This window comes from Equus asinus, chromosome 5 (assembly GCF_041296235.1).
Source record: "Equus asinus isolate D_3611 breed Donkey chromosome 5, EquAss-T2T_v2, whole genome shotgun sequence".
NCBI classification, from domain to species: domain Eukaryota; kingdom Metazoa; phylum Chordata; class Mammalia; order Perissodactyla; family Equidae; genus Equus; species Equus asinus.
The window spans coordinates 35,196,387-35,208,495 of NC_091794.1; the positions used below are offsets into that span (position 1 = coordinate 35,196,387).

At 40.8% G+C, this 12,109-nt stretch overlaps 1 protein-coding gene across 13 annotated transcripts in view; it reads right to left on the reverse strand.

Annotated features, from left to right (window-relative positions):
• ST6GAL1 (ST6 beta-galactoside alpha-2,6-sialyltransferase 1) overlaps positions 1-12,109 on the reverse strand; it is a 113,561-nt gene that overhangs the window by 69,600 nt on the left and 31,852 nt on the right. Inside the window, exon 2 of one of the 13 annotated variants that reach the window (XM_070509248.1) lies at positions 336-445. The exons of the other annotated variants lie outside the window; for them this stretch is intronic. The gene's annotated coding sequence lies outside the window, so the exon portion shown is untranslated. The remainder of the gene's footprint in view (positions 1-335; positions 446-12,109) is intronic. 13 annotated transcript variants of the gene reach the window in all.

The window sequence follows — 12,109 nt, forward strand, 5'->3', positions numbered from 1 at the left end:
GCTGCCAGCACCTTCAGGAAGCTTCCTATGGAAAGCTTTCTTCTGAAGAAACAGCCCCACCCTCGGTCCTTAACCCTTTGAAAGCTATTGCTTTCTCCAAGGTCACCAGCAACCTCCCAGTTCTCTCCAGGAACCTAGCCCGGGACTAGGCAAGGCCAGGGAGGCCCCTGGGGTGCAAAACTGGAGGAGGCCCTCACTCTCAGGATTGTGCAAGCACTGGGTTGGCACCTGAATGTGAGGGCCTCCTTCAATTTTGCACCCCAGGCACCTCGCTTGCCTCCCACTAGTACCAGCCCTGAGACGCCAGCCCTGCTTCAGTGCCCATCCTCACTCACCTCTTCAGCATCTGGCATCTCCCTCTCTGGAAATCTCTCTCCACTACCTCCTCTGGCACAGCCTTCCATGGGCACCATGTTTTGCTTCTCTCTGGCTTCCCCCTTTCCTCCTGGGCACGAGGAGTGGGATGGGGAGAGAAAAGCCTGTCAGGCAAGGGGAAACCATGGTGTGGGGAGGCCACCTGAGTCTGGATTTGGACAGGCCAAGTTTGAGGGGATGGTTGAAGTGCAATAGGCAGGTGGGCAGGCAGGTATGGACCCAGGAAAGTTGGGACAGAGAGATTTTCTCCTGTCTCCTGGCAGAATCTTCTCTCCCACCCAGTTCTTCCTCCTTTGCCCTACTGTCCTGCCCATATCATGTCCATATCACCTAATATTAGGATGCTCACCAAAACCTCCTAACCCAGGCCCACTTCCCCTCTCTCTCCTCATGCAAGATTACTCTCCCAAGTCCAGCTCTGAATGATCACACCCCTCCTTGGAGACTTAAAATGGTGTCTTCTGTGTTTGCTCCACTAAGTCCAAATTCCTCAGTCTAGCATACAAGATTGCACTCCCAACCATACCCCCAAAGCGTCCAAGCAACACCCCACCACACGCAAATGCGTGTGCAAATGCTCGTGCTCCTTTCTTCCGTCGGCACACCCTCACCCCAATTCCCCCTGTCGATTGCACTGTAAACAATACACCCACTCTCCCGTCTTCCCAGATCCTGCATCCAGGCTTGCCGAAGCCTGGAGCTGTTTGCAGATGTTGGTGAGCACACTTCCCTCTTTCTGCTTGGCCAACAATTTCAATGCAATACCAGGTATTACAAAAGAAAGGTGCTTGCCTTTCCCTCAATTAAGAACCACAGGGTAGACAATAAACACCTGCCCTGCAGCTGCCAGGAGACCCATTCATGCGAGTCGTTCCATTTGACAGTATGTTCAGTAGGAAGCTTGTCAGCTGCAGGGAAGCAAAAATCTCCACTTGCTTCTCTCTTTATTCCCTTTTGCCCCTAGCCCAACTGTGGGCTCCAGCAGGCTCTCAGTAAATACTAACTGAATTAATTAATAAGATCCTCCTGTTGAGAGCACAGAACTAATTCCAGAAAAAATAATTATGGAAGTATTTCCATGAAAAATAATTTTCTGGCCTTTTCCATGTAAAGATGACCCTACCAATGATGGAAATATTCTAAAACTAGGTTGTGGGAATGGTTGCACAACTCAATTTACTAAAAAAAAATCATGGAATTTACACTTAAAGCAAGTTAATTTCATAGGATATAGACTCTACCTCAGTAAAGTTGTTTTAAAAAACATCTGTGTGATGATCATAACTACCACAATGGTGCACTGTGTCCAGTTGGGTCATAAGTTGACTAAGTCATGAGCACAACTCAAAACAAACAAACAGCAAAAAAAGATGACCCAGCCCTGTAATGTGTGGCTCTGAGCTAAGTCTCAGTCCCCATGAGATCAGCAGCAGCTGTGAACGGTTGAGTACGGGTAATCTCACAGAATAGTCTGGGTTGTTGAGTTGGGGAGAGCTCTGGGGTGGCCAGGCATCAGGCCAGTCTATAAAGTGAACTGATCCTACAGAATGTTCCACATGGGCCTCTTAAGCAGTTCAAGGCTGAGGAATCAGAACTCAGGTCAGAATCATCTCCCTGAGGTGGCATCGTTGGCCTCAGACTGTGGTTCGCTCACATGGCACCCCGGAACTTCCTTCACAGCATCCTACAATACATGATTTTATTACTTGTTTGTGTTACTATTTAACTAATATTTACCTCTGTGTACCATATGCTACTTGAGTCAAGACCCATGACTCTTGTGTTCATCATGACTGGTACAGAAGCAAACACACAGCAGGTGCTCATTTTAAAAGTTGGTTGAATGCTGAATGAGTGAATGGACACTGTTCACTGATTGAATTGGGGCAAGGTACAGAGACACCCTGCTTCCTTGCAGTGCAGCACTGCCATGCAGCTGGGTATTGATGATTGTAAAGAGCCCCGTGGAAAGGAGAGGGAACTACAGTTCTTTAGGGCAATTCACTACACCACCCACACTCAGCCCCCACAACAGTCTATAGGCCAGGTATTGTTATTGCCCTGTTTACAGGTGAGGAAACTCAGGCTTTGCAACTGGAACCCAGATCTGTCAGGCTAGAAAGCCAACACTCCTTCCCAGTTATCCCTGATGGGTGGGAGTGAGGCGGGGGTCCCTACAGTGCAAGGACAAGGTTACTATTGCACAGGCAGGTGGTTCAGAGTCTGGGGGCCAGTGTGGTCATGTGCTGTCCTGTCCCCCAAGGTCAGGGCCTCCATGTCATCCTCCTCTAGCCTCTTCCCATAGTGTGTGTGAGCCAGTCCTCAGTGCACAGCAGGCTCAGGGAACAGATCTGTGTCTTCAGAGGCTGAGCCCCACTCACACCTGGACAGCCCATGCCCAGTGCAGGCTTCCAAAGAATGCCCATTCCTGCTGGGAAAGCACCTCTCACCTACTCTGTTTCCCATTTCAACATCACAAAGTGCTGATGCCCCAGGGAACACCCATGGCAAGCCCTCCTCCTCCTCCCACATGCTTCTCAGGGGAGAGCCTGAGGCCCTTCAGGTTCACATAGCAAGGTGCATACCACACAAGCTTCTATCTACCCTGGCACACAGACGGTATAGCGTAATGACTAAGAGGATGGACTTGGGTGTCAGACTGTCTGGGTGCCAATCCCAACTTAGCCACTTACTAGCTATGAGACCTCTCTGGGCCTCAGTTTCCTTTTTTATAAAATGGAGATATTAATACTACTTAATTCTTAGGGTTGTTGTGGGGATTAAATGAGTTAATATATATAAAGTACTTAGTACCTGGTATATAATAAGTCCTATACAATTGTTAGCTACTATCATTATTTTTTCCAGAGCATTAAATTTGCCTCTCTACCTAAAAGCAGAAAGAATAAGAAGATGCTGAGTGTAGAGAGAGCCTGAGGCCATGGCAGCTTCCCTTGGCACTTTGGACTTCCAAACATTGAGAAAACAGTCCTCCTGGGCCAGCTCCAGAGGTTTCTTCATCTCAACTGCCAGTAAGTACAGATGCTGGCACACTGACACCAGGGAGGGACAGGGTAGAGAGAGAACTTACCCCACAGCAAGTAAAAAAATCAACATTTACAGGTTCTTTGCTCATCTATAGGGAAAAAAAAAAATCCTCCCTGGAAAATTATGCAGATCTACAAAATATCACTTTCCAGGAGTCACCCAGGACAATGAAGAAGGATCTCCTGAAACTGGCCAGCTGGGCCAAAGGACAAAAGAAGTCAGACTTCTGGGGCAGCTCCAGAAACAGGGGCAGGAGACCGACAGCACTATGTCCCCTTGCTTCTCACACTTAAAAAGTACAGGCTGGGGTCTAGATTCACAGAGCCAGACTTAAGGAGCAGAAATGGTTAACAGTCACACAATTAGCTACTAGAGAAAAGCAATTTAAGACCATAATGAGATACCACTGCCCACCTATTACAAGGGCTAAAATAAAAATATGACACCGCCAAATGCTGACAAGGAAGTGGAGAAAGTGGATCTCTCCTACTTTGCTGGTGGGAGTGGAAAATGGTACAGCCACTCTAGAAAATAGTTTTGCAGTTTCTTAAAAAATTAACATACTTTCCATACAACTCAGCAATTACAGCCCTGGGCATTTATCCCATAAAAACAAGAATTTATGTCTGCACAAAAACCTGTACACAGTTGTTCATAGCAGCTTTATTTGTAATAGTCAAAAACTGAAAACCACCAAAATGTCCTTCAATAGGTCCATAGTGAAAATGTGGTACATCCATACCATGGAATACCACTCAGCAATAAAAAAGAGCAAACTGCCGACACTCTCAGCGACCTGGGTAGACCCAAAATGCATTATGATGAGTGAAAACAAGCCACTCTCAGAAGGTTGCATATTGTATGATTCTGTTTATAGAACATTCTCAAAATGACAAAATTATAGAGATGAAAAACAGGGGAGGGGCCGGGCTGGTGTAATAATGAAGGGGTGGCATAAGGGAGATCTTTGTGGTGATGGGGACAGTTCTATATCTTGATTGCAGTGGTGGCTCCACTAATCTACACATGTGAGAAAATTACAAAGAACTATATATACATCGTACCAGTCTCCTATTCCTGGTTTTGATATTGTACTATAATTATGTAAGATGAAACCAGTGGAAGAAACTAAATGACAGATGCACTGGACACCTCTGTACTATCTTTGCAACTACCAGAGAATCTATAATTGTTTCAAAATAAAAAGGTTAAAAAAAAATGAGAGATGCACAGCCAGTAAGCAGGGCAGCTGGGATTCCAGTCCACATCCTTCTACTCCAAAATCCCAGCATTCCAATCAAATTACTTCCAATTTTGCATGAACAATGACATTCTATATCTCGGTGCCTTTGCACAAACTTCTACCTAGATTGCCCTTCCACTACCTAGCTAGCTTTTAATTTTCTTTAAGACTCAATTCACATATGTTCTCTTCCAAGAAGCTTCCCTAACTTCCTATCCTAAGATTACTGATCTTCCTTTGTACTTCCTGTGCATAACACTTATTCAACTGAATTTAACTATCAGTTTACTTGGTACTATCTCCACATGCAAGCCACAGAATTGGAAAATATATTTGCAAACATCTACAATAAAGGATTAGTTTGTAGAATATATAAAGAACTCTTACAACTCAGTCATAAGAAGACAATCCCAAATTTTTATAAAATGGGCAAAATATCTGAACAGACATTTCACCAAAGGAGATATGCAGATGGCAAGTAAGCTCATGAAAAGATGATTAACATCATTAATCTTTAGGGAAATGCAAATAAAGCAACAGGATATCACCACACACCTATTATAATAGCTAGAATTATAAAGACCAAGCGTATCAAGTGTTGGCAAAGAAGTGGGGCACCTGGAACTCTCACACACTGCTGATGGCAATGGAAAATGGTACAATCACTCTAGAAAACAGGTGGTAGCTTAAAAAGTTACACATATACCTACTATATAACCCAGTCATTCTACTCCTAGGGATTTACCCAAGAGAAAAGAATGCATATGTCCCCACAAACATTTTTTCACAAATGCTTATAGTGGCTTTATTTTAATAGCCAAAAATTGGAAATAACCCAAACGTCTGGCTACAGATGAATGGATAAATAAATTGTGGTCTTTCCATACAATGGGACACTATTCAGCAATAAAGGAATGAACTATTGATACACACAAATACCAAAATAATTACGCTAATGTAAGAAGAGCACATGCTGTATCATATTATTTATGGAAAGTTCTAGAAAATGCAAACTAAGCTATAGTGATAGAAAGCAGATTAGTGGTTGCCTGGGAATGGGGGAAGGGCATAGAGAGAAGCAGGAGAGAGGGATAAGGTGAAGGAGGAAACTTTGGAGTGTAATAATTATGTTCATTAACTTGACAGCGGGGGGGCATTCCATGAGCGTATAAATAAGTCAAAACTCATCAAATTGTGCAATTTAAATACGTGCAGATTTTTGTCTGTCAATTATACCTCAAAGTTGGAAGATATGGCGGAGTGAGCTCTACCAGTGATCTCTCCCCTCCATGATACAATGAAAAAGACATTCATACTCCAAGAGAGGACATCTATGCAACAGAAAAAACATCTGAGAGACCCACGCAGCCATACATTAGAGGGTGGAGAGGCGGGAGCCCCCCTCGGAGAAGGTGGGATAGGGTAAGAGAAAACTTCACTCCCCACTCAAAAGATTGCAATCTGGGACTGCACGTGGCCTCCAAGAGGGAAGGAAGTGGGGAGGGACCCCCCATTAGCAGGAACATCAACGATCCCCAGGGTCCCTCACAGCCTAGGGGGAAGCCCCCTACTGAGGTAGAAGCTATTGTGGGGGTGACTTCATCAAGCCAACACTCCAGGAGAACAGACAGTGAGGGCAGAGCGAGCCAGCCCATCAGAGCATGCAGAAGAAAGTGCCCTTTTCCCCCACTCGTCAGCGCTAGCTCCAGCACCTAGGATCTTGGTGGAACACAGGAGCTCAGAATATGCAGCTCTTTCCCCCACCCAGTGGTGATAGGTAGTAACAGCAATCAATAATAAAAGAATGCAGAAAAACAGAGCCATGCCCTCTAGCAGTATCAAAAATTATATTAAATCTCCAGACCAGAGAGAAATGACAAGTACCTAGAAATCAGTCCTGAAGACAGAGAAATATGTAATCTAAAAGACAGAGAATTTAAAATAGGTATCATCAAAAATCTCAACAAGTTAAAAGAGAATGTAGAGAAACAATTCAATGAGATCAGGAGCTACTTCACAAAAGAGATTGAAACTACAAAGAAGAACCAATTGGAAATATTAGAGATGAAAGACACAGTGGATGAGACAAAACAAAATATGGATTCCCTGAATGCTTGAATAGAGGAGTAAATCAGCATAAGCAAGGACAGACATATTGAAACACTCCAGATAGAGGAGGAGAAAGAAGTAAGACTAAAAAGAAATGAAGAAAGTCTCTGAGAAATATCTGACTCAATTAGGAAATGCAACGTAGAAATTATAGGTATTCAAGAGGAAGAAGAGGAGAATGGAGCAGAAAGCTTGTTCAAAGAAATAATAGCAGAGAACTTCCTAAACCTGGGGAAAGAGATGGAAATCAATGTGAAAGAAGCTACCAGATCTCCTAAAAATGTCAATGTAGAAAGACCTACTGCAAAGCATATAGTAGTAAAACTGGCAAAAGTAAACGACAAAGAAAAAATACTAAAGGCAGCAAGGCAGAAGAAAATAACTTACAAAGGAACCCCTATCAGGCTTTCAGCAGATTTCTCTGCAGAAACCTTACAGGCTAGGAGAGACTGGAGTTACATATTCAAATTTTTGAAGGACAAAAACTTTCAGCCAAGAATACTCTATCCATTCAAAATATCCTTCAGATATGATGGAAAACTAAAAGCTTTCCCAGATAAACAAAAGCTAAGGGAGTTCATATCCATGAGTCACACCCTACAAGAAATCCTCAAGAAAGCCCTCATACCTGGGGGGTAAAAAAAGGGAGTAAGGGGTTACAAAGCATGGAGTAAGGTGATAAAGAGGTAGAAAAATCAGAAAATTGTAGCTATACAGTAGAACAAGTTAGCAAATACTCAAGTATAACATTAAAGATAAAGGGAAGGAAAACAACAAAAACAAAGATAATCTTGTCCTTTTAACCACAAACTCACAACACAGGATGGAATGAGATGTGACCAAAACAACAAAGGAGGGGAAGAGGAAAGGGTCTAAATCAGTTAGTCTAAGGAAATAAGAGGCCATCAGAAAGTGTACTATCTTATCTACAAGATTTTGCATACAAACCCCATGGTAACCATTAAACAAAAAAAAAAATGAAGACACACATAATAAATAAGGAGAAAACAAAGAAACCAACATAAAAAACTACGTAACTCAATTGGTAGACCAAAACACATGGGACAAGAAACAAAGGAAATGCAGGAGAACTAGAAAACAAGTGATAAAATGGCAGCGTTAAACCCTCATATATTGATAATCACCCTAAATGTAAATGGATTGAATTCTCCAATAAAAAGACACAGAGTGGTGAGATAGATTAAAGAACAAGACCCAACAATATGCTGCCTCCAGGAAACCCATCTCAGCTCCAACGACAAACACAGGCTCAGAGTGAAGGGATGGAAGATGATACTAATGGCAAACAAAAGAAAGCAGGTGTCACAATACTTATATCAGACAAAGTAGACTTCAAGATAAGACAAGAGAGACAAAGAGGGGCAGTATATAATGATCAAAGGGACACTCTGGCAAGAAGATGTAACACTTATAAATATCTAGGCATCCAACACAGGAGCACCAAAGTACATAAAGCAACTATTAACAAACCTAAAAGGAGATATTCAAAATAACACAGTAATAGTAGGGGACCTCAACACTCCACTCACATCAATGGGTAAATCATCCAGACAGAAAATCAACAAGGAAACAGTGTAATTAAATGAAAAGCCAGACTAGTTGGACCCAATAGACATATACAGAACACTCCATCCAAAAACAGCAGAATATACGTTCTTCCCAAGTGCACATGGAACATTGTCAAAGATAGACCATATGTTGGGAAACAAGGCAAGCCTCAATAAATTAAAGATTGAAATGATAAAACAAGCATCTTTTCCAATCACAATGCTATAAAGCTAGAAATTAATTACAAGAAAAAAGCTGAGAAAGGGACAAAGATGTGGAGACTAAACGACATGCTAGTGAACAACAAATGGATCATTGAAGAAATTAAAGGAGAAATCAAAAAACATCTAGAGACAAATGAAAATGAAAATGTACCATACCAACTCATATGGAATGCAGCAAAAGCAGTACTAAGAGGGAAATTCATTGCAATACAGGCTCACCTTAACAAGAAAAATCCCAAATAGGTGATCTCAAACTACACCTAGGTGAATTAGAAAAAGAAGAACAAATGAAGCCCAAAGTCAGCAGGAGAGAAATAATAAAAAGCAGAGCAGAAATAAATGCAATTGAAACAAAAAAAAGGTAGTAGAAAGGATCAGCAAAACAAAGAGCTGATTCTTTGAGAGGATAAACAAAATTGACAGACCCCTAGACAGACTTACAAAGAAAAAAAAAAGAGAAAGCTCAGATAAATAAAATTAGAAGTGAAAGAGGAGAAATAACAACAGATATCACAGAAATACAAAGGATTATAAGAGAATACTACGAAAGCTATATGCCAACAAAATGGACAATCTAGAGGAAATGGTTAAATTCTTAGACTCTTACAATCTCCCAAAGCTGAATCAAGAAGAAACAGATAATCTGAATAAACCAATCACAAGGAAAGAGATTGAAACAGTAATCAAAAGCACCCCAAAAAATAAAAGCCCAGGACCAGACGGCTTCCCTGGAGAATTCTGCCAACCTTTCAGAGAGGGTTTAATATCTATCCTTCTCAAGCTATTCCAAAAAATTAGGGAACATGGAATGCTTCCTAACACATCCACACATCCTATGAGGCCAACATCACTCTGATACCAAAGTCTGACAAGGGCAACACAAAAAAGGAAAACTATAGGCCAATATTGCTGATGAACATAGATGCATATGGAACAACAAAAGTCCCCAAATAGCCAAAGGATTCCTGAGAAAAAAGAACAAAGCTGGAGGTATCATACTCCCTGATTTCAAAATATACTACAAAGCCATGGTAAACAAAACAGCATGGTACGGTGACAAAAACAGACACACAGACCAATGGAACAGAATTGAGAGCCCGGAAATAAACCTACACATCTATGGACAGCTAATATTTGACAAGGGAGCCAAGAGTATACAATGGAGAAAGGAGAGTCTCTTCAATAAATGGTGTTGGGAAAACTGGACAGCCACATGCAAAAGAATGAAAGTAGGCCATGACCTTACACCATGTACAAAAATCAACTCAAAATGGATTAAAGACTTGAATGTAAGACCCAAAACCATGAAACTTCTAGAAGAAAACATAGCCATTACGCTGCTTGACATCAGTCTTAGCAGCATATTTTCAAGTACCATGTCTGACTGGGCAAGGGAAACAAAAGAAAAAATGAACAAATGACATCAAACTAAAAAGCTTCTGCACAGCAAAGGAAACTATCAACAAAATGGGAAAAGATATTTGCAAACCGTATATCAGATAAGGGGTTAATATCCAAAATATACAAAGAACTCATACAGCTCAACAACAAAAACACCAACAACACAATTAAAAAATGGGCAAAGGATCTGAACAGAGATTTCTCCAAAGAAGATATACAAATGGCCAACAGGCATATGAAAAGATGCTCAACATCATTAGCTATCAGGGAAATGCAAATCAAAACTACAATGAGGTATCACCTCACTCCAGTCAGAATGGCTATAATTAACAAGACAGGAAACAACAAATGCTGGAGAGGATGTGGAGAGAAGGGAACCCTCATACACTGCTGGTGGCAGTGCAAACTGGTGCAACCACTATGGAAAGCAGTATGGAGTATCCTCAGAAAATTAAGAATAGATCTACCAAATGATCCAAGTATTCCACTGCTGGGTATTTATCCAAAGAACTTGAAAACACAAATGCATAAAGATACATGCACCCCTATGTTCACTGCAGCATTATTCACAATAGCCAAGACTTGGAAGCAACCTAGGTGCCCACCAAGGGACGAATGGATAAAGAAGATGTGGTATATACACATAATGGAATACTACTCAGCCATAAGAAATGATGAAATCCGACCATTTGTGACAACATGGATGGAACTTGAGGGTATTATGCTAAGTGAAATAAGTCAGAGGGAGAAAGTCAAATACCATATGATCTCACCCATAAGTAGAAGATAAAAACAACAACAAACAAACACATAGCAATGGAGATTGGATTGGTGGTTACCGGAGGGGAAGGGTGAGGAGGGAGGGCAAAAGGGGTGATTAGGCTCACCTGTGAGGGGATGCACTATAATTAGTTTTTGGGTGGTGAACATGATGTAATCTACACAGAATTCGAAATATATTATGATGCACATCTGAAAGCTATATAATGTTATAATCCAATGTTACTGCAATAAAAAAGAAAGAAATGCAGACTCTCAGGCCCCACCCCAAACATAAAGAATCACATACTGCCTTTTAACAAAATTCCCAAGTGATTCATATGCATATCAAAGTTTGGGAGGCACTGTTCTAAGTATGTATAAATCACTTACTGCTTCAACCTCTCCACCATTCAAAGAACAAAAGAATGTTACTATGAGACAATACTTGGCTATTTTTTTAATAATCTCAAATTGAGTCTTTTAATATTAATTCAAAGATATATGAAGTGTAAAGTTAGAAAAATAAGACATACTTGCAAAATTATTCTATAACAAAAATATCATTACTAAAAACAAAAACAAACAAACAAACATAGATGCAAAAATCCTCAACAAAATATTGGCAACCTGAATATAGCAAAACATCAAAAAAATCATACATCATAATCAAGTGGGATTTCTACCAGGGACACCAGCATGGTTCAACATCTGCAAATCAATCACTGTGACACACCACAATAACAAAATGAGGAATAAAAACCACATGATCATCTCAATAGACACAGAGAAAGCATTTGACAAGATCCAACAGCCATTTAGGGTAAAAATTCTTAACAAAATGGGGATAGAAGGAAATTACCTCAACATAATAAAGGCCATATATGACAAACCCACAGTAAACATACTCAATGGGGAAAAACTGAATGCCATCCCTCTGAGAACAGGAACAAGACAAGGATGCCCACTATTACCTCTCTTATTCAACATAGTACTGGAGGTTTTGGCCAGAGCAATTAGGCAAGAGAAAGGAATAAAAGGAATGCAAATAGGGAGTGAAGAAGTGAAACTCTTGCTGTTTGCAGACAACATGATCTTACATATACAAAACCCTAAAGAAACCATCAGAAAACTATTAGAAATAATTAACAACTACAGTAAAGTTGCAGGGTACAAAATTAACTAACAAAAATCAGTTGCACTTCTATACTCTAATAACAAACTTACAGAAAGAGAACTCAAGGACACAATTCCATTTACAATCACAACAAAAAGAATAAAATATCTAGGAATAAATTTAACCAAGGAGGTCAAAGACTTATACAATGAAAACTATAAGACATTATTGAAAGAAATAGATGATGACATAAAGAGATGGAAA